The sequence below is a fragment of the Heterocephalus glaber genome, unplaced genomic scaffold, assembly GCF_053883595.1.
Source record: "Heterocephalus glaber isolate CG9 unplaced genomic scaffold, H.glaber_assembly_v1.0 deba00001497, whole genome shotgun sequence".
In the NCBI taxonomy this organism is placed as follows: Eukaryota; Metazoa; Chordata; class Mammalia; order Rodentia; family Bathyergidae; genus Heterocephalus; species Heterocephalus glaber.
The window spans coordinates 36,523,087-36,550,655 of NW_028258320.1; the positions used below are offsets into that span (position 1 = coordinate 36,523,087).

Consider the following 27,569-nt stretch of genomic DNA (forward strand, 5'->3'; position numbering starts at 1 on the left):
CTGGGACAAAATATCGGACACCCAAAGTTAAAAGGGAAGGGGTTTATTTGGCTTACATTTAGAAGTTTCAGTCCATAATTGGCCGACTTCAAGGCAAACAGGCATGGCAGAGCAGAAACAACATGGTGCACACAAGGCAGCAAAGGTAACAACAGAGTTTAACAGCATCTTTCTGCTCCCTTTATCTTATTCACACTACTGGGATTTGGGTGGTGCCAGACTAATCACTCACCCTTAACTCCAGCATCACACATTCCAGATTCAACTACCCCTGAAAAAGAAAGTCCCACCTCCTCTGCATGAGGCTTTGGGAGGACATCTAAACTCAAACTATACTGGGGATAAACAATATTTGAAACATAGCAACGTGTCATTTCTTTCTCCTACAGAAGATTAACTACAATAAACTTTATTTATCAAGTTGGGCAATAAAATCAACCAGTTTGGAGTTTTAGTCACATCCATTAAAATATTCATTCCACCAGCTAACACTCCTCTACATTTCCTTCAGAAGTCTAAGATTTCAGAGTAAAGCACTACCAGTCATCACAATCATTGCCTCAAAAGACAGCAGATAGCATTCATGTCTGATTGTTCCTAAAGTGATGTGCATACAGGGCTTCATGCATTTTCACAGCTTTGAATTACTGAACACAACTGAATAATTGCAACTACAATATCCAATTAAATGTCCAGTCTCACTGCCTAAAACACCTCTTGGGTTGAGGAAAACAGCCTTTGTAGCTAATGATGCCTCAATAGGATCTGACTGTGCTTCCTGTGGGTGGTCTGACAGTAGTCTCAGGGTAAGAAATGGTTATTCACCCAAAGTATCTATCCATGAAATACATATGAACACATATAAAAATGATAACTGGGTCAAAAAGATGTTTAAAATCCAACTCCTTAGAGAAATATAAAAAAATGTTTCTATGTTTTCTGTGTTCATTAAAATGCCTTCTGTGGACTCCTATTGAGCAGAAAGAGTACTTTATGATCTTGAGTAAGAAAACAGATAAGCACACAGAGATGGATTTATTTGCTACAAGACATTCCAAACTTTACTATTTTGCTGTTCTTTCTATTGACATTTATTATTTATTACTAAAGTAGTAAAAGGTTACAGGTCTACTTGGCTTGCTTTGATAAGGCACTTTAAAAGCTCCTCAGCCCTTCTCCAAACAAAGCTGCCCTCAAACAGTCTAGGGTTGCCACATGTAAACAATAAGGACTTGTAAGACTGTAATAATTGATGTATATGTCACCACATACTCCTCATAACTAAAGTAACCATTAGATTATGAAGAATAAGTGTTTACTTAATTTATAAAACTAATAAAGATAGCTGAAACATTAGCTTTAAATTAGGAATTGGTAATTCTATTTCCATATTATATTTTTGTTTTCATTCACACATAAAAATAATCTTACAATGGAATTCAGAATCATATAAACCTCATTAACTCATAACAGCAAAAACCTTATCTGATTATCATCATTTTATGCCTAAAATATAACAACCACTCTAAACGGATGGATGCATACATAGCTAGACGGAAGGATAGATGAGTGGGTGAGTGAGTGGACGGATGGATGGAGGCATTAACAGAAATTTATATAATGGGCTCAGATTATTATGAGTATGGAGGTTATCACTATTATCCCCTTTCTTTTACAAAGTAAAACAAGAGTTGGCAAACTTTTTTGTAAAGGACCATATGGTAAATATTTTTGAGTTTGTGGACTATATAGTCACATTGCAATTACTCAATCCTGGTCTCTTTGACAACTATTCAACTCTACTGTTATAATACAATAGGTAAACAAATGAGCATGATTATTTGAATAAAACTTTATTTACAACAACAGATTTTGGTCATGATAATATCCAAATCCTACAGAAAACACTTTCTTATACTGAACTCTCTATTCCCTAAAGATGAGAAATTGGTTGACTTGCCAAATTCAGCCAGACATGTTTTGCTGGGTCAATCTCCACAATGCCCATCACTTCCTCCTAATTTCAGTCCTGTTACCAGCCTGGCCCATGCTGGTATGAATGCTAGTCAGTACAAGGATAAAGGTGGCTAATCAGATCTACTGGGCCAATCTAAAACATCACCCATAGAGGGAAGGCAGATTACAGGAAATTTACATCTGTGAATTCTGTAGTATAATTGGTTCCCAGAGAAGTGGACCATATCCATAACCACAACACAGGCTCCTTAAGTCCAACCCCATAACTTCTAACTCTTTGCTCTTTCATCTAACACCTATTATCAACACCTAATGAAGTTTAAATATTCATTGATTTCCTGCTGTTTGATCTTTTCTAAAATAGTCTCCCCCACAAGGCTATACAGAGAATAACAATGGCAGAGCAGGACATAGAAGACAAGTATCAGCAAGGAACAAAGTAAAAAGGGTCAAAATGAGTCACAGGGAGAGCAGCAGGACTCCTTATAGGACTGAAGAAACCACATACACATCTCCTGTGTGTGTCCCCATCTTCTACCAGATGTTAGGACTTCTTCATATTGCAGAAGCTGGGCAATATAAATATGAATACCCATGATGGGTAAACTCCCCAAAATTACTTGCATCTACAGATTAACTAAATTGTAATATTCTCATGGAATGCTTTATAGCAATACTAATAAACAATCTATAACTATATACAATAATAGGGAGGAACCTCTCTAATACACTGTTGAATGAGAAAAGCCAGAGACACAAAATACAATCTGCATTATATATTGTATACACACACATTCACACATGAAAGAAACACAGGCAAAACCAATTTATGCCTGTAGTTTCCATGCAGAAAGCAGAACAGTGTATAGAAGGAGAGATGAAGTTGTGTAGACAATGCTGTTTGTTAACCTAGGTGCTGATTACATGGGTGTATTCAGTTTGTGAGATTAAATTAAGGAATACATTTATAAAATGTGGATTTTCTGTAGGTTTGTTCTACTTCTTTAGAAAGTTTTAAAAAATTACTCCCTATTTAAATAATCCTGAACACACTAGGCTCAAAAATATCTTCCCTTAACCCATCCTTAAAAGCCCCTTTGCCTCAGGACCCTTTGCCACTTACTTTCCTTTTCCAAGAACAACTATATGTACAGCAAAGAATGAAAAGCAACCTAGATCATTCCAAGAGTCCTATGACTAGACATAGCTCATTCTGAATATATCTTTCAAAGAACCTTTACTGCCATCAATAAGCTTTTGTTCAAATCTCAAAAAGAGCAGTTTAAGAAGCCACCACTGTCATAAATGACACACTTAAATAGACTTATTTTAAATTATGCTCAAAATGGACAGCCCTAGTTCATAAATATCTATAAAGAAATACTTAGACAAAAGGTACCTTGAGACTGGAATACAGAACAGTCCACAGCTACCCTGCAAGAACCACAGATAACTGATCCTGACAATAATGTATAATGATCTACAATCATAATCATAGCCAGGTTCACAGAGGAAATTAAAGAAGAAATTAGACAGTTTCTACAATAAGTGATAAGGCCAATATAACATACAGGAACCTACAGGATATAATAAAAGCAGTTCTATGAGGAAAATTCATAGCAGTAACTACCCATAATAGGAAAACAGAGCAAGCTCAAATAAACAGTCTAATGCTGAACCTCAAGGTCCTAAAAACAGAAGGGCAAGACAAACCCAAAGCTCATACAAGGGGGAAAATTTTAAAGATCAGAGCAGAAATCAAATGGAGACTAAGAATGATACAAAAAAATCAATGAATCCAAGAGTTGATTCTTTGAAAGAATAAATAAAACTGAGAAACCCTTAGCCAACCTTATCAGAAAAAAGGAAAGAAAAGGCTCAAATCCATGCAATTAGGAATGAAAGGGGTGAAATCACAACAGATCCAGCAGAAATCCACAGGATCATCAATAACTACTTCGAGAACCTGTACTCCAATAAAATGGAGAAAACAGAAGAAATGGTCAGATTTCTAGATACATATGAATTGCCAAAGGTGAACAAAGAAGACCTAAAAATTCAAAACACCCCAATTTCAATCAGTGAAATTGAAAACATAATTAAAAACTTACCAAAAAGGAAAAGCCCAGGTCCTGATGGCTTCACTGTTGAATTCTACAAGAAATTTAGAGAAGAGCTAATGTCACTACTTCTCAAAATCTTTGATGAAATTGAAAGGGAAGTAATACTCCCAAACTCATTCCTGGAAGGAAGCATTACTCTGATTCCAAAAGCAGAGAAAGACCCAACCAAAAAAGAAAACTACAGGCCAATCTCCCCAATGAACATAGATGCAAAAATTCTCAATAAAATACTGGCAAACAGAATACAGAGGATCATCAAGAAGATCATACACCCTGACCAAGTCGGATTCATCCCAGGGATGCAAGGATGGTTCAACATACGTAAATCAATAAATGTAATACAGTATATTAACAGACTCAAGGAAAAAAATCATATGATCATCAACAGATGCAGAAAAAGCATTCTACAAAATCCAACACCCATTCATGATAAAAGCCCTACAGAAAATTGGACTAGAAGGTCTTTATCTCAATCTGATAAAGCCTCTCTATGAAAAACCAACAGCCAGTATCACACTAAATGGTCAAAAACTGAAAGCTTTCATGCTAAAATCAGGAACAAGACAAGGATGTCCACTATCACCACTCCTGTTCAATATACTTTTGGAAACATTAGCTAAAGAAATTGGAAAAGAGAAAGAAAAGGGATAAAGATAGGAAAGGAAGAGGTTAAACTGTTATTCTTTGCTAATGACATGATACTTTACACAGAAGACCTAAAAAACTCGCTAAAAACCTTCTAGACTTAATTGACAGATTCAGTAGGGTAGCTGGATACAAGGTCAACACTCAAAAATCAATAGCCTTCTCATACACAAACTCACAGAGAGAAGTTGGGGAAACAATTCCTTTCACAATAGCATCCAAAAAAATGAAATATCTACAATCAATCTAACAAAGGAAGTAAAAGAAAGCACTACTGAAAACTACAGCACTCTGAAGAGAGAGACAGAAGAGGATATCAGAAAATGGAAAGACTTGCCCCTGGGTAGGAAGAACCAATATAGTAAAAATGGCCATACTTCCAAAACTACTATATAGATGCAATACAATCCTGATTGAAATCCCAAAAGTATATTTCACAGAACTAAAAAAAACAATCCATAAATTCATTTGGAACAAGAAGAGACCTAGAATAGCAAAGGCAATTCTAGGCAATAAAGACATGATGGGGTATCACAATCCCCAGCATGAAACTATACTACAAAGCCACGGTGAAAAAACCAGCATGGTACTGGCAAAGGAATAGACTCGAGGATCAGTGGTACATTAGAAGATGCAGACACAATTCCAGACATACTCAGCCACCTCATCTTTGACAAAGGAGCCAACCATCTTCACTGGAGGAAAGATAGGCTCTTTAATAAGTGGTGCTGAAAAAACTGAATTTCAACCTGCTACAGATTAAAACTAGACCCATATCTTTCACTATGCACTAAACTAAAACCGAAGTGAATCAAAGATCTAAATATTAAAACAGAAACACTAAACTTGCTGGAAGATAAGTTAGGTAGGACTCTTGAAGACACTGGCATTCCTAGACTATATGAACAAAACCTCAATAGCGCGGGAACTAGCACAGAGAATCAACAACTGGGATCTCATCCTATTAAAAAGCTTCTGACTGCAAGAGAAGCCACCAACAGAGGTAAGAGACAACCTACAATGTGGGAAAAAATTGTTACTAGCTGTTCTTCAGACAAAGGACTACTATCTAGAATATATAAAGAACTTAAAAAAATCAGACCCTCCCAAATTTAAAGACCCAATCCAAAATCGGGTATCTGAAATGAACAGACATTTTTCAGACAAAGAAGTAGAAATAGCAAATAAACATATGAAAAAATGTTCAACATCACTGGTCATTCGAGAGAGGCAAATGAAAACAACACTGAGATTCCATCTCATTCAAGAAAGAATTACTACTATCAAGAAATCAACCAATAACAAATGCTGGTGGGGATGTGGGAAGAAAGGAACCCTTCTCCATTGTTGGTGGGAGTGCAGACTGGTACAACCACTGTGCCGATAAATATGGAGATACCTCAAAAAATGAGGATTAAAGGTCTGATTTGACCCAGCTATTTCCCTGCTGGGTATCTTCCCAAAAGAATTAAAAGAATTACACCACAGCAACATATGCCCACCCATGTTTATAGCAGCATAGTTTATAATAGCTAAAACTTGGAAAGAGCCCAATTACCCATCAACTGGAGACTGGATAAAGAACATGTGTTTTGTTTCGTTTTTTATAAAATGGAGTACTACTTAGCCATAAAGAATAAGAAACTAGAGTCATTTATAGCTAAGTGGATGCACATTGAGGCCATATTCTTAAGTGACATAAATAGGACATACATGTGTAAATACTGAATAGTTTCACTGGTGTGAGAAACTGAGAGTGTAAATAAAGTTCAAAATGTATAATAGATAACGTAAAACAGGAAGAAAAGGTTTAAAGGGGAGAAGGAAGTAGGAGGAGTAGGGGAAAGGAAAAAATATGAGAAAAGAAAAAAATAAAAACAAAGTCTTTGTAAATAGGGAGGGATAGAAGGGTTCAAGGGAGGGCAGGGGAGTGGGGAAAAAATAAGAACCAAGATATATCATGTAAAGGTACAAATTCCCAATGATGAATGTCATTATATTGTATACATAAAATGTACTAATAAACTTAATGAAAAAAAAAATCATAGCCAAGCACATCTGCTAAATTTTATGCAAACTTGCAATGCAGGTAGTCATTACAGAGTTACAAAGCATTTTTAATCTCCCTAATATTAATTTTAATATATTAACCTCAACTTCGCATTGCCAATCTTTCCACATTGTTCTGCAAGTTTAAATTAAAAAAAAAAATAGTTGAGACATTTGATCATGTTAGATCACAGAGACTGGCCTACTTAATCAATGTCAACCAGGACTAGGATAAAGGCAGTAATCAGACCCACTGACTCAAAGTAAAATGTCAGCAACAGGGAACAGACAGGCAAATCACAAGAAACAAGAAAGCACAATAATCCTTCTCTCAGGGCAAATTTCATACCTTTACATTCAGATGGTTTTCATATCCAATTCATAATGCCTATCTGCCATTACTTCAATTTTTGTTTACAGTTTTAAAAATCTGATGGGCCAGGGATTTAGCTCAGTGGTTCCACCGTCTGCCTCACAAGCACAAAGACTTAAGTTCGATCCCCGGTACCAAAAAAGCAATTAAACAAATAAAAAATCTGGCTCTATTTTTGTTACCTATGAAGGGAGCATAGCTCAAAGTTGTACCCTTTAACAGGAAACTGTTTATAATAATTGTGTGTCATAGCTTATGAATGTCCTGAAATGTCTTTCAAGAGAGAATATTATTGTTAGGAACTGTATCTCCCCCAAATTTAGGAGAAAAATGCCATGATGTCTGCAACTTTCACGTACTTCAGCAAAAAGTACAAACCTACACACAAACAAAATGTGGCAAAATGCTAACAACTATTAAAGCTAGGTAGTGGATACACAGGAATTTATTTATTTTTCCTTAAGTTCTTTTATTGGTATATTTTAGGTATACAATTCGTTTACATCTATCATTGGGTGTTTGTACCTGTAAATGATGTATCTTGATTCTTATTTTTTTCCCCATTACCTGTGCGCCCTTCCCTATTTACATAGACATCATTTCCATTTTTTTTTTTCTTTTCTCATAATTTTTCCTTTCCCCTTTCCCTCCCTTCAGCCCTACATCTTTGGACCTTTTTTCCTATTTCAAATTATCAATTATTCATTTTAATCATTTTAACCCTTATTTATACTATCAGTTTCTCACACTAGAGAAACCATTTGGTATTTACCCATGTGTGTCCTATTTATTTCAGTTAAGAGTAGGCCTCGATATGCATCCATTTAGATATAAATGACTCTAGTTTTTCATTCTTTATGGCTGAGTAGTACTCCATTTTATAAACACACAGGAATTTACTGTTCCTTCTTTTCTTTTTTTGTTCCTTTGTGTTGTTTTGTTTTGTTTCATTGTTTGCTTGGTTTTTTTGAGACAAGGTTTCCCTATGTATTTCAGGCTGGCCTTGAACTTACTTTATATCCCAGGTTAGTCTGGAACTAGAGGTGATCCTCCTAACTCAGCTTCCCAAGTGCTGGTTACAGGCATGCACCACCATGCCCAGCAGCTTTTTGTAACTTTTCTATGTTTAAAATTTTTTAAAATACAAAGCTGCATGCAAATTTTTATACTCACTTTCAAATGAATGGCTGTCTTCTTTCTCCTAATCAAAAATGAATTGCTAAGTATGCCCAAGGGCACATTCAGGGATCACTCATGCTGCCTTCACCCTGCAGGAAGAAGCAAAACAACAGGTTATTTATTACCAAGGATTTTTACTTAGTTAATGATACTTTGGTTGATAAAATGTACTTAATATATGGCAAGCCTCTAGATTAAAATACTGAAAAGTGAAAAGAGAAAAAAAATGATCATAATTTTCCCACATAAAGTGAAAAGAGAAAAAATATGGGAAGCAACTGTCAGCCCCACCTACTCTAGGAACTTCTGGAACAAAAGAATTTCTCAGAAAGTTTTTTTTTTCCTTTTTCCCAGCTTTATTGAGGTATGACAGACAAACACTACACATACTTAGGATATTCACAATGCAATGTTTTGATATATGTAAACACTGTGAAACAATCAACACAATCAAGCTAATTAACATAATGATCTCCTCACAATTACAGTGCCTTCTTTCTTGTGGTGTGACCACCTGAGATCCTCCATCTTAGCAAATGTCAAATACACAACCCAAGTCCTAACTACAGTCATCACACCATACTTTAGCTCTTCTGTGCATTAGGACTTCACCTCAGAACACAACATTTACCTCAGTGAGTTTCTCTTAGTTCATGGCAATTTCAAAGCACTGATATAGCCCAAACATCCACTCAGGAGGGACAAGAACCTGTGCTAGCCTCTGACCTTGGACTTCTGAGACCACATACAGAAGGCAGCCACATACACTCTATTAAGCCTTGTGTTTACACTTGATCTTAGCCAAAAGGCTGAGATGTGATGGCTGGCTTGTGTTTAGACGTCCCTCCAAAGCCTCATGCTTTTTCTGAGGTGGCTGAATCTAGATTGTGTAATGTTGGGATTATGGGCGTGTGATTACTAAACCACATGAGTGATTAGTCTGGCACCGCCCTAATCCTGGTAGTCTGGATAAAATGGGCAGAAAGATGTTGTTAAAGTCTCTTGCTGCTTTTACTGTCTTTCGCCGCCATGAACTGTTGTGCCCATCACCCTGCCTTGGAGCCCGCCAATTATGGACTAAAACCTCTACAAACTGTAAACCAAATAAACCTTTTCCTCTTTAACTCTGGGTGTTGGGTGTTTTGTCTCAACAAGGAGAGAAAAGTAAATAACACACACTCACATAACCTTTCTGAAACTATTACACCTCCTCACAGCCTTTTAAGCAAAGGTAGCCAGATCTAGTATACTACACATTACACAAGTGGCATCGTGGCCAGGAAGTCATATTTGTACTGATACCACCATACTTTCTGCTCTGGTGTTATCAAGTACATTTGATCCTCCCCATAGCCCTGTGAGGTAAGCTGAGCCAATATTCTAAGGAAGGTAGCTAAGTGTCAAAAATGATGTATGACAAGGATATTCAACTTCTGACCCCAAGGTCAGGGTTTGTCTCATTACACAGATGTCCCTCCTCATCCCCCTCACAGACATGATGCCCTCCTGAAAACCAACCCCAAAGCCAAAAGGCCAAACAACACATTCATATGAGAGGGACACAGGTGGGCAGTACAGTTTACTCCCTGAGAGTACACATTCATGATCATTCTTAACAGTACAGTTAATACTATCATCATTACCAATTATTATAATTACTACTAGTAATTACACTTCCCTTGCACATACAATAACCCTTAATTTGGCATATTGCCCCCCCATGTTTCTCCCTTCTTTCTCAAAAGAACACTGTTGCCCAAGTAAAGTCAACAACAACACAACAAACAAGCACCACACTGTACCCCTGCCAAGATTTTTATCTTTGCCATAATCAGACAGTTATCTCTTGCTGTTGAATTCTTTCATTTTATAAAATACAAAAATAAAATATGATATAATGGCATAGGTATAAGCTCCACAAATACATATGAAAGCAGCAGCAACACTACAGGGGAGAATGCAGTTGGCTCCACATGATGGCCAAAGAGGTTTAGAGGTATGGATGCTTAACATGTGCAAGTGCTGGCAAACAAAACCTTGAGGAAAGCCAGTCTAGGAGCCTCAGCACCTGGCCTCAAATCCTCTCTGCTCTACTCATTAACTTGATTAAAAAGTGAGAGCCCTGGAGAGGCTTCCTCACCTGAAGGTTGGAACACCTGTTCCAAGGAGGCTGGACTCCACAAAGGATAGACAGTGTGACACACTGCCTCATAAACTGGGCCACTTGGGTCCCTAGGAATACTCACCAAACAGGTATGCCTACAGCTACTTAAAACGAGGAGGAAAACACATGACGTACTTCCCAGAAACATCAATCTTACTTACAGAGTTTGGTGAGGGAAAGTTAAGCAAATGAATTAATAATTTACAAGTTGTTCACATGAAACAAAATAAGTTATGGAGTACAATGTAATAACTGCCTCAATTTTTAAGCTAATGTCTGATCCTTAACTTGCCTAGGACATTTCTAGCTTTGCCCTTAGGTGTGGGGGTGGGGAGAAAAGAGTGAAATCCATTCTCATTAAACATAATCATGGAAGAAAGTGTGGGGCTGGCAGGAAATTTTAACATCACAGTGGCCCTTGTTCTGGACAATTCTTTTCAAAATCAGGAGTCCCAGATTTTTGCCATATTTAGGTACAGGGACAATGAAGTCTAGGCAGATATTATCCCAACTCCACATTACATATCTTAGTAAAGCAATACTGAGGCTCATTAACTCACTGGCCTGCCTCAAGACAGTCCTGTCTGGCAGGCTCCTGCTCCCCAGGTACCCAGTGTTACATCACTGACATCCCTTCCACCTCATATCGACTGGTAACACATTCAGTATTTGCATTAATATTTTCATTTAAATGGATGTCTGTATCATTACTATAGAAAGGTGAGCTTTTCTATTTAGATTGTCTCTAAACGTTTCTATTGTTAAATATATTTTACAATGCATAACCATGTTAGCCAGCCTCCAAGACAGCCTCCACAGTCCAGCCTCATGGTATTCATGCGCTCCCTCATCAGTCCCTTCCACACTGAACAGGGCTGGCATATGTGAACACTACAGTACTGCTATAAGGGCAAGTGAAACTTCAAAGGCTGGGTTAAGAAACTGCAGCTTCCATCTCATTATATCTCAGAAAGGAAGCTGGCAACCATAATATGAGGATATGAGGTAAAGAACTGAGGCCTCTTCCACAACCAGCAAGGAACAAGGCTTCCTGCAAGTCATGTGAATAGATCATGGAATAGATCCTTCAGCCCCAGTTAATCCTGACTGCAACCTCATGACACACCAGTCCAAACCACCCTGCCTTAGCTGCTCCCAAATTCCTGACCCCTGCACAGACTGCATGGCAATGTTTATTACTGTGTAATTTGAAAGTTTTGAGATAATTTGTTATGCAGTGATAACTAATATAACAAGATATATCAGCTTGGTATTTGATTATAGTATTGGGTTTGGCTTTGGGGAGTCCTGTGTGTATGTGCAGTGCTGTTTACATTTCCCCTGCTCCTTCACCACAACCCTACCACCAAGATTCACCACTAGCCTGAATTTTGAGTTAATAAATGTTAAAATTACCTTTGTTCCGCATGATGGTTTTACTGTACTATACTGTATAGTCTCCATATGGTGTTATGTTTTGCCTAATTTCAGCGAAATATAAATGAAAACATATTGTATATATTCTTTTCAGACTTGTTTCTTTCCTTACAATTTTACTTTGAGATTCATATTCACTCATGTGGTTGTAGTTCAAATTAGATTCCTCAAAATAAAAAACCAAATCAAAAAATGGGCATGTGAGGGCTGGGGATTTAGCTTAGTGGTTCCGCTGCTTTGCCTCGAAAGTGCAAGGACCTGAGTTCAATCCCCGGTATCAAAAAAAAAAAATGGCCAGGTGAAATGAATACACTTCACAGAAGTACAAACAGTAAGTACATGAAGCCAATAAGTACATGAAGCCAATAAGTATAGGAAGAAATGTTCAGCATCACTGACCATTAGAGAAATGCAAATTAAAACAACACTGAGATTCCATCTTACCCCAGAAAGAATGGCCATCATCAAGAAATGAAATAACAAATGTTGGTAACCCAGCTATACCTGTCTAGATAGCTTCCCAAACGTGTTAAAGACATCATATTACACTGACACATGTATATACATGTTTATAGCAGCACAATTCACAATAGCTAAATCTTGAAAATGGCTTATATGTCCATCAACCAACGAATGAAGAAAATGTGGTATATATGCACAGTGGAATACTACTTAGCCATAAACCATACATTTGAGTCATTTACAGGAAAATGGATGCACCTTGAAACCATAATGCTAAGCAAAATAAATAAGACACAAAAGGTTAAATATGATATGATCATGAATTCTCTTATATGAGAAACCCAAAGTCTAAATAATTTAAGAAGCAAAATAAAACACAGATGATAGGAAACATGAACACAGACTTTTGCAGATGGAAAGTGTATTAAGGGTACAGGGAGAGGGAAGGGAGAGAAGGGGAAAGAGGAAATAAAAAGGACTAAGATGTAACATGTATATGTACCAATTCTCCATGATGAATGCATTCACTATGCATCACAAACTATACTGTACTAATAAAAACAAGCTCAGCCATTCTGGCAGGTTTGAATGGTATCTCATTGTGGTTTTGATTTGGATTTCCCTAATGATTAATGATGATGAACTTATTTTCATGTGCTCATTTGCCACTCATCTTCTGTACACTGTAATATCTGCTGTACTGTCATTATTATAACTCTTATTTAAGGTGGCCATCATGCCATGCTTTTTTTTTTTTTTTGACATTTTCCTTAGACTATTTTTTTCCATTTAGTTTATTCTTACATTTTAGGTATACAATACAGTTACATTCAACATTGGTATCTTGTACCTTTACATGATATATCTTGGTTCTTATTTTTTCTCCATTCCCCTGCCCTCCCTTCACCCCATCCACCCTTCCCTATTTACAAAGACTTTGTTTCCATGTTTTTCCTTTTCTCATATTCTTTCTTTTCCCTTCTTTCCTTTCCCCTACCCCTCCCACTTCCCCTACTCCTTTAGACATTTTCTTCCTATTTCACAATATCAATTATACATTTTGAGTCTTATGTACAGTTTTAGTTTTTACACCAGAAAAACTATTTGGTATTTACACATGTGTGTCCTATTTATTTCACTTAAGAGTATGGCCTCAATGTGGATCCACTTAGCTATAAATGTCTCTAGTTTCCCATTCTTTATGGCTGAGTAGTACTCCATTTTATTAAAAACCCCATATCTTCTTTAACCATTTTCCAGTTGATGGGCAGTTGGGCTGTTTCCAAGTTTTAGCTATTACGAACTGTGCCACTATAAACATGGGTGCACATATATCACTGTGGTATGATTCTTTCAATTCTTTTGGGAAGATACTCAGTAGAGGAATAGCTGGGTCAAATGGGACTTCCAATCCTAGTTGTTTGAGGTATCTCCATATTGATTTCCACAGTGGTTGCACCAGTCTGCACTCCCACCAACAATGGAGAAGGGTTCCTTTCTCTGCACAACCCCACCAACATTTGTTATTGGTTGATTTCATGATAGCAGCCATTCCTTCTGGGGTGAGGTGGAATCTCAGCATTGTTTTCATCTGCATCTCTCAAATCACCAGTGATGTTGAACATTTTTTCATACGTTTATTTGCTGTTTACTTCTTTGTCTGAGAAATGTCTGTTCATTTCAGCTGCCCATTTTTGAATTGGGTCTTTATATTCGGCAGTCTGATTTTTTAAATTTCTTTATGTATTCTAGATAGTAGACCTTTGTCTGAGGAACAGCTGGTAAAATTTTTTTCCCACATTGTAGGTTGTCTCTTAGTTCTGTTGGTGGATTCTCTTGCAGTGCAGAGCTTCTTTTTTTATTTTTTTTTTTTGATTAAATTCTTTTATTGGTACATTGTAGGTATACAACACAATTACATTTCTCATTGGGAATTGTACCTTTATATAATGCATCTTGGTTCTTATTTTTTCCCCATTCCTAGCCCTCGCTTCACACCCTTCACTCTTCCCTATTTACAAAGACTTTATTTCCATTTCTCATCATTTTTTCCTTTCCCTTCCTTCCTTTCCCCTGCCCCTCCCACTAACCCTACCCCTTTGGACCTTTTCTTCCTATTTTACATTATCGATTATTCATTCTAATCATTGGTACATTTTAGGTATACAATATAATGACATTCATCATTGGAAATTTGCACCTTTACATAGTTTCTCTTGGTTCTTATTTTTCACCCTTGCCCAGCCCTCCCTTCAACCCCTCCAGTCCTCCCTATTTACAAAGATTTTGTTCCTATTTTTCCATTTTCTCATATTAATCCCATTCCCTTCTATCCTTTCCCCTAGCCCTCCCACTTCCTTCCCCTTTGCCCCTTTTCTTCCTATTTCACATTACCTATTATATATTTAGTCCTTATTTACACTTTCAGTTTCTCACACCAGAGAAACTATTCGGTATTTACACGTGTGTCCTATTTATTTCACTTAAGAGTACTGCCTCAATGCAGAAGATCATCAAGAAGATCATACACCCTGATCAAGTGGGATTCATCCCAGGGATGCAGAGATGGTTCAATATACAAAAATCAATTAATGTAATACACTATATCAATAGAGCCAAGGACAAAAACCATATGATTATCTCCATAGATGCAGAAAAAGCATTTGACAAAATCCAACATGCATTTATGATAAAAACCCTACAAAAAATTGGAATAGATGGTCTCTACCTCAAACTGATAAAAGCCATCTATGAAAAACCAACAACCAATATCATACTAAATGGTCAAAAACTGAAATCCTTCATACTAAAATCAGGAACAAGACAAGGATGTCCACTATCACCACTCTTGTTCAATATAGTTCTGGAAACATTAGCCACGGCAATTAGACAAGAGAAAGAAATAAAAGGAATAAAGATAGGAAATGAAGAAGTCAAATTGTCATTATTTGCAGATGACATGATACTCTATATGGAAGACCCCAAGAACTCCACCAAAAGTCTTCTAGACTTAATAACCAAATTCAGTCAAGTAGCTGGTTACAAGGTCAACACACAAAAATCAATGGCTTTCCTCTACACAAATGACAGACTCACTGAGAGAGAAATAGGGCAAATAATTCCTTTCACAATAGCATCCAAAAACTGAAATACCTAGGAATCATCCTAATGAAAGAAATCAAAGACCTATTCTCTGAAAACTATGGCACTCTGAAAAGAGAGCTTGAAGATGATATCAGAAAATGGACAGACATCCCCTGCTCCTGGGTAGGAAGGATTAATATAGTGAAAATGGCCATACTTCCAAAACTGCTATATAGATTTAATGCAATTCCAATTGAGATCCCAGCAGCATACTTCATAGACCTCGAGAAAACAATCCAAAAATTCATTTGGAACAAGAAGAGACCCAGAATAGCAAAAGCAATTCTAGGCAACAGAGACATGGCAGGGGGTATCACAATCCCCAACCTGCAACTATACTACAAAGCTACTGTGATAAAACCAACATTGTACTGGCAAAGAAACAGACCTGAGGACAAGTGGAACAGATTAGAAGATGCCAAAACAACTCTAGACACACTCAGCCACCTCATCTTCGACAAAGGAGCCAAACACCCTCACTGGAGGAAAGATAGCCTCTTTAATAAATGGTACTGGAAAGACTGGCTTTCAACTAGATTAAAACTAGACCTATATCTCTCACCATGCACTTAAACTAAAATCAAAATGGATTAAAGATCTAAATATTAAAATAGAAAGTCTGAACCAGTTGGAACAGAGGTTAGGTAGAACCCTTGAAGACATCGGTGTAGAAAAAGATTTTATGAACAAAACCTCAGTTGCACGTGAACTAGCACAAACAATCAACAAATGGGATCTCTTCTTATTAAAAAGCTTCTGCATAGCAAGAGAAACCACCAGCAGTGTGAAGAGACAACCCACAATGTGGGAAAAAATCTTCACCTGCTCTTCCTCAGACAAAGGTCTACTATCTCCAATCTATAAAGAACTTAAAAAGATCAGACCTCCCAAATTTAAAGACCCAATCCAAAAATGGGCATCAGAAATGAACAGACATTTCTCAGACAAAGAAGTAGAAATAGCAAATAAATACATTAAAAAATGTTCAACATCACTGGTCATTCAAGAGATGCAAATGAAAACAACCCTGAGATTCTACTTCACTCCAGAAAGAATGGCTGCTATCATGAAATCAACCAATAACAAATGCTGGCAGGGCTGTGGGGAAAGAGGAACCCTGCTCCACTGCTGCTGGGAGTGTAGACTGGTGCAACCACTGTGGAAATCAGTATGGAGATACCTCAAAGAACTAGGACTGGAAGTCCCATTTGACCCCACTATTCCACTGCTGGGGATCTTCCCCAAAGAATTAAAAGAATCATACCACAGTGATATATGTGTGCCCATGTTCAGAGCAGCGCAGTTTGGAATAGCTAAAACTTGGAAACAGCCCAAATGCCCATCAGCTGGAGACTGGATAAAGAAAATGTGGTTTTTTGTTTTTTGGGTTTTTTTATAAAATGGAGTACTACTCAGCCATGCCATGCTTTTTTGTTGCCCACCCACAATAGCACTGCAGTAGGCACTTAATATACATACTCATTTTATTCCTACAAAATTCTTGGGGGGATTAGTAGTATATTCAGTTTACGGTAAATACCTCATGTTCAGAAGATATTGTTTTTTGGAGACAAGATGTTAGTGTATAGATCAGACTGGCCTTGAACTCACTATATATATATATCCCAAGCTGGCCTTGGATTTGCGGCAATCTTTCAGCCTTTCAGGTGCACACCACCTCACTGGCTTCAAAAGATACCTGAGTGACTACCACGTGCTGTGAGCTGGTTTCTATGGCCATGTACTGTACTAGTTCTGTTACTCTGGGCAAGTCATTTAAACTTTAAGAGTCAATTTCCTCCTCTGTTAAACAGGATCCATAATATAATACGCCCTCTTAGGAACTGAGTGAGGGTTAACTCCCATTTTGTTGGTACTAGGGATTGACCCCAGGACCTCAAGCAGACTAGGCAAGCACTCCACCACTGAATTACACCCTAAGCCTTTATTTTTAAATTTTGAGACAGTCTTGTTAAATTGTCCAGACTGGCCTTAACTTGTGATACTCCTACCTCAGTGTCCCGAGTAGGGGTTTTAAGAATGCAAGAAAGAACACCTGGCCCCTAATACCTACTGAGAAAATGTTAGTGCTGGCTGCTTCAATTGTCTTCCAACACCTCATAGTGTTCTGAGGCAGTATCTCTGTCCCTCAGTTACCTGCTCTGGACAGTTGCTCCTTGCTGGGTTTTTGCTTTATTCTAGATCAAATACCAGGTCAGACATGATTTGGCCTTTTTCTTTCCATGTGTAGCTCACTAATGGCTTGCACCATACTGGTCCAGAATGATGGGATTGGGCTAGTTTTGCAAAGCAGACTTACTATGCTGCAGTTGCTGCTGCTTCCTCATTCCTCTTTTAAATGCAGAAGGAAACCCATTACCATGGTTATTTCTAGGTGCTCTTTCCTCAGTTCACATTTCACATGTCAAATACAGTCGTATGCAAAGGGGTGGGGTACTACTGAGAAACCTTATCTTTCATAGCAATGGTACATATAATGTTTCTGGAATTCTTTTTGTCATTTACCACTCGAGTTTTTTATTGGCCAGATAATTTAGGATGATTTCCAGGAAACTCGAACTACTTTGAAAAGATGCTATTTGAAATGAGCATTTAAGATTTTCTAAAGTCAGTAACAGAAAAGTTAAATGAGCTGAATGTTTTACTGAGTTTGTATAAATGTTTGTATAAAAATGTTTGTATAAAAAGCTCCAATGTTTGTATAAAAAAGGTCTAACTTTTAATATCATACAGGACTCCAATGTTTGTATAAAAAGAGGTCTTTTAATATCATACAGGACTGATCTAGTTGGTAAAGTTTACAGTAGGACAGAATAAGGAAGTCATAATATTAAAATTATTAAAATGATATAAATACTGCCTTTTAAAAATTATCAGATAATTCGTTTTGAATATGTGTGGCTTTGTATATAGAAAGAATATATTTAAAATCTGCTTCCTGTCTTTTTCTAGTTTGCTACAGCACATGTTCATTTAATCTTTCCATTGTTAAGCATACCATCCAGTATGTGTATGCATTTTGTATGTTGGTCTTATTGATCTTCACAGCAATCTTTTGAAGCTGGACTCTGTTGTAAACGGCTTGGGTTCAAATCCTGGTTCTATGACTTATCAGTTGTGTGACTATGCACAACTTCATTGCTTCCTCTGTCTCAATGTCCTCCATCTGCAAAATGGGTATAATAGTTCTTACCTCATAGGCATTAATGATTTTAAAGAGACGAGAATTATTAAGAGGTTGAATTGAAATGACCTCATTAAGTGACATATTCGTCATTGTTTCCTTCTATGACCTGGTGTACACTTTTTGAAATTTATCATGGTTCTTTCCTTCCTGCCAAAGTTGACAAAATTTCTCATAATTTGTATTTAATGCCAATAGAAACATTTGCTGTTATATTTTACTAGAAATACAGATCAAATTGTCATAAAATTACTACTGCCACCTAAGCAATTGGGTTAACGCCATCTATAGAAGTCATTGTTTTGATTAGAATATTCTTAAGAATTTTTTGTAGAATTACCACAAAATCAGTTACAGAAAATACAAAGGTAATATTAATCTTGTAGGTGAAAACATAATATAACCAGCTCCTGTTTAAAAAAAAAAGAGATTTACTCTCCTGTTTTAAACTTAAATTTGAGTAAAGCAAACATAGATGACTTACTCTCTTGCTTTAATCTTAAATTTGGCCAGCTTCATGTGGATTCATTTTTCCCCCTTCAAGATGACAGCAATAGGATGGGAATGTGGCATGTGAACCCATGAGAAAGAAAACAGTTTTTGAAATTACCACAGGTCTAGAAGTCAAATTTAGCTTATGTGTATGGGCACTGTATGGCTGCATCATTGTTGTAACACACTATGTCCTGTGCCTAACATGTTCCAGCTGTCTGGGTCACTGCTTTGGTGTACTTTTTATTTATAGTAATGATCCTGTAAAGAGGAAATGCTTTCTCTTTTGTTGGTTGAAAGCTTTCCTTGTAATTAGCAAAACAAGCAAGTCTCTTATTTGGAGAGAGACTGGAAAAGCAGCTAAAGAGTCAATTGTACACAACCACTTTGGAAAACAATTTGTTATTACTTAGAGAAGTTGAACATGTGCAATCCCAAACCCAGCTCTCCTCTCCCAGGTATATACCCTCCAGAAACTCTTGCCTGTGTGCACCAGGGCACAAGCACTAGAATATAAACAGCAGCATTATTCAAATTGGCAAAAACCTGAAAAATCCCTAGAGGGTCCTCAGCAGCAGAATACAGCTGGAAATTGTGGGTATGTTCACACAATGAGAACTCACATGTGGTGGCTGAAAAAAAATAAATAAAAGATAATATGATGTCTTTAACTTTCAGGAAGATCCCTAAAAGGGGAATGGCTGGATTGAATGGAATTTCTAGTTTTAGTTTTCTGAGGAATCTCCATACTGATATCCACAGTGATTGTACTAGTTTACATTCCCACCAACAATGTAGCAGAGTTCCTCCCCAGCTCAGCCCTGCAGCCTCACCAGCATTTGTTTTTTGAATCGGTGCCATTGTTTCTGGAGTAAGATGAAATCTCAGTGTGGTTTTGATTTGCATTTCTTAGGTCAAAGATGCTGAACATTTTTTCATATATTTATTGGCCATTTGCACTTTTTCTGAGAAATGTTTATTTCAGTTGCCCATTTTTTGACTGGGCCTTTTTGGGGGGGGAAGTCTAATTTTTTTTTAGTTCTTTATATGTTTTAGATATTAGTCCTCTGTCCAAGGCAAAACTGTACATCATCACTTCATTCTGTAGATCATCACTTCGTTGGTTGTTTCTTTTGCTGTGCATTGTATATTAATTTGATATAATCCCATGTGTTGATTCTTGATGTTATTTCTTCTGCAGTTGATGTTCTGTTCAGAAAGTCTTTGCTTATGCCTATGTGTTGAAGAGTTTTATCTATTATTTTATATATTTATATTTATATATTATTATTTTATCTATTATCTTCCAACAGATTTTTTTTTAATATCTAGGTTTTTGAGGTATTTTTATTTTATTTTAATAAAAACCAAGAGATATGGGTATAGATTCACATAATGGCTGAACGTTAAAAACCAGTAACATCAAATGCTGGCAAAGCTGTAGATCAACTACGGCTCTCAGATTTCACTGGTGGGAATGCAATGGATGAATGGGTAAACAAACTGTAGTATATCCATACCACAGAACACCACTCATTACTAATGAATACAACATGGATGATTCTCAATTGAATTATGCTAAGTGAAAGAAGCTAGTCTAAAAAAAAAAATTATAGTCTCTATAACTCAACTTATATGATATCCTGGAAAAGGCAAAACTCTAGACAGAGAACAGATCAGTGTTAGCAGGAGTTCAGGAAAAAGGAAGGTTTGACCACAAATAGGCAACACTAGAAAATCTGAAAGGTGATGGAACTGTTCCATATGCTGTTTGTGGTGGTGGTTACATGAATGTACACAATGAAATTCATAAATCTTTGCTATAGACTAAGGGCTTGTGTTTCTCCAAAACGTGTATGTTGAAACTTTAATCCCCAATGTAATGGTATTTGGAGGTGGGACCTTCTGAAGGTCATTTGGTCACAAAAGGATGAGATAGAATACAATTCTTAGTCCTTATAAGAAAAGACATATGTGGAGAGGGTAAGAAGACATCAGCTAGTGAACCAAGGGCAGAACCTTCAACAGAACCCAACAATGCTGACTGGCACCCTGACCTTAGACTTCCAGCCAATTGAGAGCTGTGAAAAATAGATGTTCGCTGTTTAAGCCACTCAGGCTTTTGTGTTCTTGTTAGAGCAGCCCAAACTAAAACACAACTATATACCCTCCAAAAGTGAATTTTACCATTGACAAATTTTTTTAATTGCCAAAAAAATAGCATTTAAAACATCAGAAAAAAGCTGGGCATGGTGGAAAATGCCTGTAATCCCAGCACTCTGGGAAGCTGAGGCAGGAGGAACACAAGTTCAAGCCTTGCCTTTTAAAAAAAGAAAAAATTTAGGAACTTAATGAATACCAAACCAGCACTCCAAAAATTTTAGACAATATCCTAGGAAAAGACAATGGGGATCACAACCCCAGGAAGCCCAGCAGAATGAATCCGTTGGGCATGAAAAATTAAACGCAAAGGGGGAGAATCCAACAAAAAGAAAAAGTCATCACAAGGCTTTTAAAACTTTAAACTTCATCTCCCTAATGAGTATATAATTCAATCTTGTTATTGTACTTATTAGTATTTTTCTGATTCTAGTGCTGCACACCTTTCCTTGTGCTGTACTGGCTATTTACCATCTTCTCGTGTCTACTTTTTAATTGGGTTATCTATTAATGAGCTGTAAGAGTTCTTTATATATTCTGGTCATAGGTTATATGCATTGTAAATATGGTCTGTTTAAGGACTATTTTTCATTTTAACGATGTCATTTAAAGTTCTAAATTTTGATGGAATCTTATTTATCAATTTCTTTCTTTTATACATCATTTTTTTGCATCCTAGGAAGTTCTTGCCTACCCTGAATTCATAAACATTTTGCCTTATAATTTCTTCTTAAAGTTGTATACTTTTAGGCTTTCATATTTAGGTTCATAGATCCTTTCAAGTTTTTATGTATGGAAATAAAGGGTTGAGGTTAATTTTTTATATACGGATACCAGGTGTTCTAGTGCCATTTGCTGAAAACACTATTTTTTCCTTGGCTCTTGAATTGAGTTTATATTCTACAAAATGTTAATGTTAAATAATCTTTCAAAACTCAGTGGACCATATATGTGTGGTTCTATTTCTAGATTCTCTGTTTTATTCCAATGATCTATATGTCTTTCCTTACACCAACACTGCCTTGATTACTGTAGCATTAGAAGTCTTAAAATTAGGTATTAAACATCTTCCAACACTGTTCTTTTTTTTTCTTCTTCTTACTTTTCTAGGTCCTTTATACTCCTACATAACTTTTAAATTTCAATATCCAATTTTTCATTCATAGCAAGTATACACAGACCTGAATTTTTATATATACCTTGTGTTTTCTAATTCTGCTAAATTCAAATACAAGTTCTAGGGGCTCCTCGAGATTTCTTAGTATTTTCTTTGTAGATGATCACTTCATCTACACACAAAGATTTTACTTCTACCTTGCCAATCCTATCCTAATTGTGTCATTTTATTGCCAGACTATTTTGGTTTAGGCCTATGTTCAAAGTTTAGTGGACAGATGAAGAGTAGGCATATCTGCCCTTGTTCTTCACCTTCGGGAGAAAGCATTGTCTATCTTCTCCATTCATATAAGGCATTTTTGCTGGGAGTATGGAGTACAAGTCTTTAATCTGTTAAGAAGGTTCTGTTCTACTTCTAGACTCCTGATAGCTTTTACCATGAACAGCTGTAGAATTTAGTCCAATACTTTTTCTCCAACTACTGACAGGATCATATGGCTTTTTCCTTTCCTCTGTTAAAATGATGACTTTTGGGGGTGGATCTTCCAATGCTGAACCAACACTGTCATCCCTATAATAAAACATTTTCTACATACTGCCAAAAAAAAAAAAGGAAAAAATTTTAAAGGGCTGGGCATATAGCTCAGAGTGAAGGCCCTGGGTTCAATCCCCAGTACTACAAAATAAATCAGAAAAAATTCGTAAGTCTTGATGAATTTGTGAGGAAGAAAAAAAAAGCAAGGACTAAACAGCTTTGAAGCTCCAGGACAAAGAAACAATAATGAGACAGGAGATCCTCATGAGTCAGTGTGAGAAAAAGTCAACAGAAACTATGAGAGAGGCTAAGGGTCAAGGACCCTGGTTTTCTAGCCCAATTTCGCCAAGTAAGTGACTGGAATATGCAGACCACACCAACTCCCCAAGCCTGGTTTACCTATCTCTAAAATGAGGCAACAAGACAAATTATCTTAAGGTCCATTCCTGCTACAAACATTTTTAAAGTCAATTTGGTTTTAAACTATTGAATCTAGGAAGAAAGCAAGACAAATGTGTAGAAATACCAAGTCATGGGAAAAATAAAATAAATCTGCACACATGCCATAAGAGAAAAAAATAATGAGAAATCCATCAATGTGTTTGAATGCTAAGGTGATGGTGGTAAAAGTAAACAATAGCACAGAAAAGATAGTCTCAGCATACCACTCTATCACATCATGGAAGCCAAGAATAGTGAGGGCAGGGGCTGGAAAAACTCAAGGATCAAATGCTGAAATAGTCAAAATGATAACAAAATGAGAACAAAACTATTCAGACTTTCCAGAGATCAACACAGAGAGTGTTAAAAAAAAAAAAAAGTAACAAAGAAGGCTGCCAACCAAAACTTGCAAACTAAGGGTCTTAGTTGCATTTTCAATCTAACTCTGCCTTCATCTTTGCTGTTAAAAAACTAGAATTTCGAGGCTGAGGATATAGCTCAGTGGTTCTGCTGCTTGCCTCATAAGCACAAGATCCCGAGTTCAATCCTCAGTACCAAAAAAAAAAAAAAAAAAGAAGAAGAAGAATAGAATTTCATAAACCATGTAGGAATAGTTTCCCTGCAATAGCCCACACCCAACGCTGCAATTTTAGCCCACACCCAAAGCTGCAATTTTAGCCCACACCCAAAGCTGCAATTTTAGCCCACACCCAAAGCTGCAATTTTAGCCAGGGATGGTGGTACACACCTGAAGTCCCAGATTCTTAGGATGCTAAGGCAGGAAGATTACAAGTTCGAGGCCAGCCTTGACAAATTAGCAAACTGTGTCTCAAAATAATACTGTAAAATAAGGTGGGGGGTGTAGTTCAGTGTAGAGCCCTGGGTCTGATCCCCAGTCAACAACAACAACAAAAAAAATGCTGCCATTTTCAAAATTCAGCAATTCCTGGAAATTAAGAATATGATTGCTGAGAGCTGGTGAGCCACTTTTTTGTCCTACATCATTCAATGTAAAGACACCAGAACTCTAGAATGGAAAAAAAAGAAAACATTTCATTTTTAAAGGGCTTAATAAAATGAAAAATACACAATTTAAGAAGCACTGAGAGTTTTTTCCTTGTCAATTTATTAGTCTGTAAAGCAGGGAAATAACTTGAAGTTTGTAATATTCCCAAAATGACCAACTGAAGTGTGATAAATCCTTCAGTTCTGTCCCGAGTGGGGCTAAAAACACTACTTAATGGGCTTCAGCGATTTCAGCCAAATGAACCCAGTCAGACAGGCCACTTAACCAAACAGACAAAGGCTTAGGAAAATTAACGGTAAAATGTATACCTGCAACAAAATTTACATAAGAAACTTCCAACACAACTACTCTGCCAATTTTCCTTATGTACAATGAAATGTGAAAACATCAATTTGATGTAATCTACTTCTGCTGGTTATTAAAGAGGAAAAAGAGCAGGAGGCTCTGGCTTGCGATCAGGTCTCTTCCACCACTAAAAATACACTGACTTTGGGCAAATTCTTTTTAATCTCTTTTTCTGCAGCAAAAAACAAGGATAATCTTGTCTTCCATGCTCAGGCTAGATGGTGACATGAGTCAGATGAGATCATGTCTGCAGAAGCACTACGGAGAATACAAATACAAATAGGTGTTATTACCACTACTTGCATGGGAGGACTGAATATACTTCAAAGCACATACACTCACATCCCAACTGCTTCTTTCAGGTCAACTATATGCTACTTCTCTTCCCTTACAGCTGGGCTGCTGAGCGGGTGCTGGAAGTGATAGAGATAGAAAGACAGTGAAGGAGAATGCTTCTGTTATCCAGCTTCAGCCCTCCTGGCTGCAGGAAATCATTTCTCACTCATTTATAGTCTATTAGTCTTTTTGAGAGCTTTCTATGTGTCAGACACGATGCTAGGCACTAAACAGGAGTTTATTTTTAACAAAACAAGTTGTATCTTCAAGCATGTTCACTCTGGAAGCAGCTAAGCTGACAAATAGCTAAACATAAAAAAGAGCTAAGTCTAGAAAAATTGAAGAAACTATGGGAGAGAAGCAGAGGAAAGGCACCCTAAGTGGATGGAGGACAGACAGCAAGAAACCATACGAAACAGAAGATCGATAAGGGGTCATCACAAGAGACAACAGAGATCCATGTGTCCAACAAAGACACTCAGGTTTTCTCCTATAGGCCATGGGAACCACAGGCATGTTTTATGAGGGGACTACCATGATCACCCTCATAGCTTAGAAAGAGGACTGTGATAGCAATGGGGAGAACAAAACGAAGAGAGGGCAGCAAGTGAGTGACCATGCAGGAAATAATGAGGACTGAAGAACATGAGTGAGCACCAGAGATAATAAAGGGCAAAACAAGGCTACTTTGAAGACAGGAAGGACACAGAGGTAAGAGGAAATGTGGATGACTCCTGGTTCTGTCTTGACTGAAGGATGATGGACGTTTTCACAAGATCCTGGAAGAAGCAGAGTTGGAGGGTAGACTGAGTTTGCTTTGTACTTGTGTCACTTTGCACATGACTTTGTACATTTGGGACTAATTAACCAAAATCTTCTCATAATTTAACTGCCTATTTCAACTTTCTACAGGCAGGAGGATCTCATAAGAAGCACAGAACGCTTAGGCAAGAACTCAAAACCATGTTTAACCTCTCGGTAGCCAGTGAAAATGCATTCCCACAATGCATGATAAAGGACATCACAAAGGATATGGATGAACATCCAGATGGAAGACATAGGGCAAAGAATGAGGAACAAGCTTGAAGCTTTCATGCCCTCTGTGGGAACACTACCCTCTAAGAACCCACATGTTCAACTGACTGGAAGCTCTCCAAACCCTGTGCTTTTGGGTTCTCATGAAAGTTTCAGTAGAAAGCCTCAGTTCTAGACATTACTGGTTATATCTTTGGTTATTAGTGATCAACTCAGGCTTAGCTCTGCTCCCTTCTGGAGGTTGGTGGGCAGGTGGAGGGCTGAAAATTCCAACACTCTAATCCTCCCTTAGTCTTTCTCATGCCCAGCTCTAATTCTGAAACTAGGAAGGGGTTTAGGAACAGCCACCAGTCACTCATTAGCATATAAAAGACACTCATGTTACTGTAGATTTAGGAGGGTTTGAGGAGCTGCATGCCAGGAATCAGGAGCAGAAAGCAAATACCATTGGTTAGTTGGTTGGTTTGTCAAACCCAGGTCCTTCACAAAGAGCTACATTCCCAGTTTTTTGTTGTTTTGTTTTGTTTTTTTGAGACAGGGTGTAAGTCACTAAACTGCTCAGAGTGCTAGGATAACAGGGTGTGCACCAATACACCTGGCCTGGCTCCAAGTAAGTACTTCTTAATGTATCACAATATCATCATCCACTTCCAGATGTCAGTTTTCCATCATGTATGTTATTCTATGCCAGTTAAGATCTAGTATTCCCCATCTTATGTTGCAAAGATTCAACTACCTGTTCTCTAGTGACTGTATTCTTCTCCTGATACTCCTCACTGACAACAGAGTTCAGGCCGCCCTAACCCACTTAGTTTTAATCTCTGTAAACACTGCTCCTACTGCTGAGCTCCAGTTCAACTGTCCTGTCAGCCTGGAAAGCCCTCCCCAATTCCTGTCCTCCAATGTCATTCCATTCCCTACTTTGGGTAAACAGCCATTCTGTGCTATACAAACTTAGGGAGATGTTCTGGTTTCTTTCTATAGGAGCTTTTTCTGCATTTACCTGTCCTGCCTGTGTCAGGATCTAAAAGTTCCTTGAGGGCAGTCTTTATCAAGCAACATTTGTAAGGCTGGCTGATAGCATGTCAGTGTTACACTCGGGAGAAAAAGGGAAATAGGGAGCTAAGGCAGGAAGATGGCATGCTCAGGGCCAACCTGGGAACTTAGCCAGAACTCCTGCCTCTAAATGTAAAAGGGGGCTGGGGGAGGTAGCTCAGTGTTTCCTGGGCTCAATCCCTAGTATACCCTCTGTAAAAGAAGAAGGAAAGGAAGACCACTAACTATATTTGGAGGCTGCCACTCACCAGGCACTATCTAGGCCTAA

General features: G+C 37.4%; 1 protein-coding gene across 20 annotated transcripts in view; it reads right to left on the minus strand.

Annotated features, from left to right (window-relative positions):
* The window catches only part of Sgms1 (sphingomyelin synthase 1), a 381,142-nt gene that overhangs the window by 331,684 nt on the left and 21,889 nt on the right, over nucleotides 1-27,569 (minus strand). For 12 of the 20 annotated variants that reach the window (XM_087185554.1, XM_087185564.1, XM_087185565.1 and 9 more), the window contains exons 2-3: nucleotides 8,341-8,435; nucleotides 4,089-4,131 (exon numbers count right to left, since the gene is read on the minus strand). The gene's annotated coding sequence lies outside the window, so the exon portion shown is untranslated. The remainder of the gene's footprint in view (nucleotides 1-4,088; nucleotides 4,132-8,340; nucleotides 8,436-27,569) is intronic. The other 8 variants (XM_087185555.1, XM_087185553.1, XM_021239167.2 and 5 more) reach the window with 1 other exon arrangement.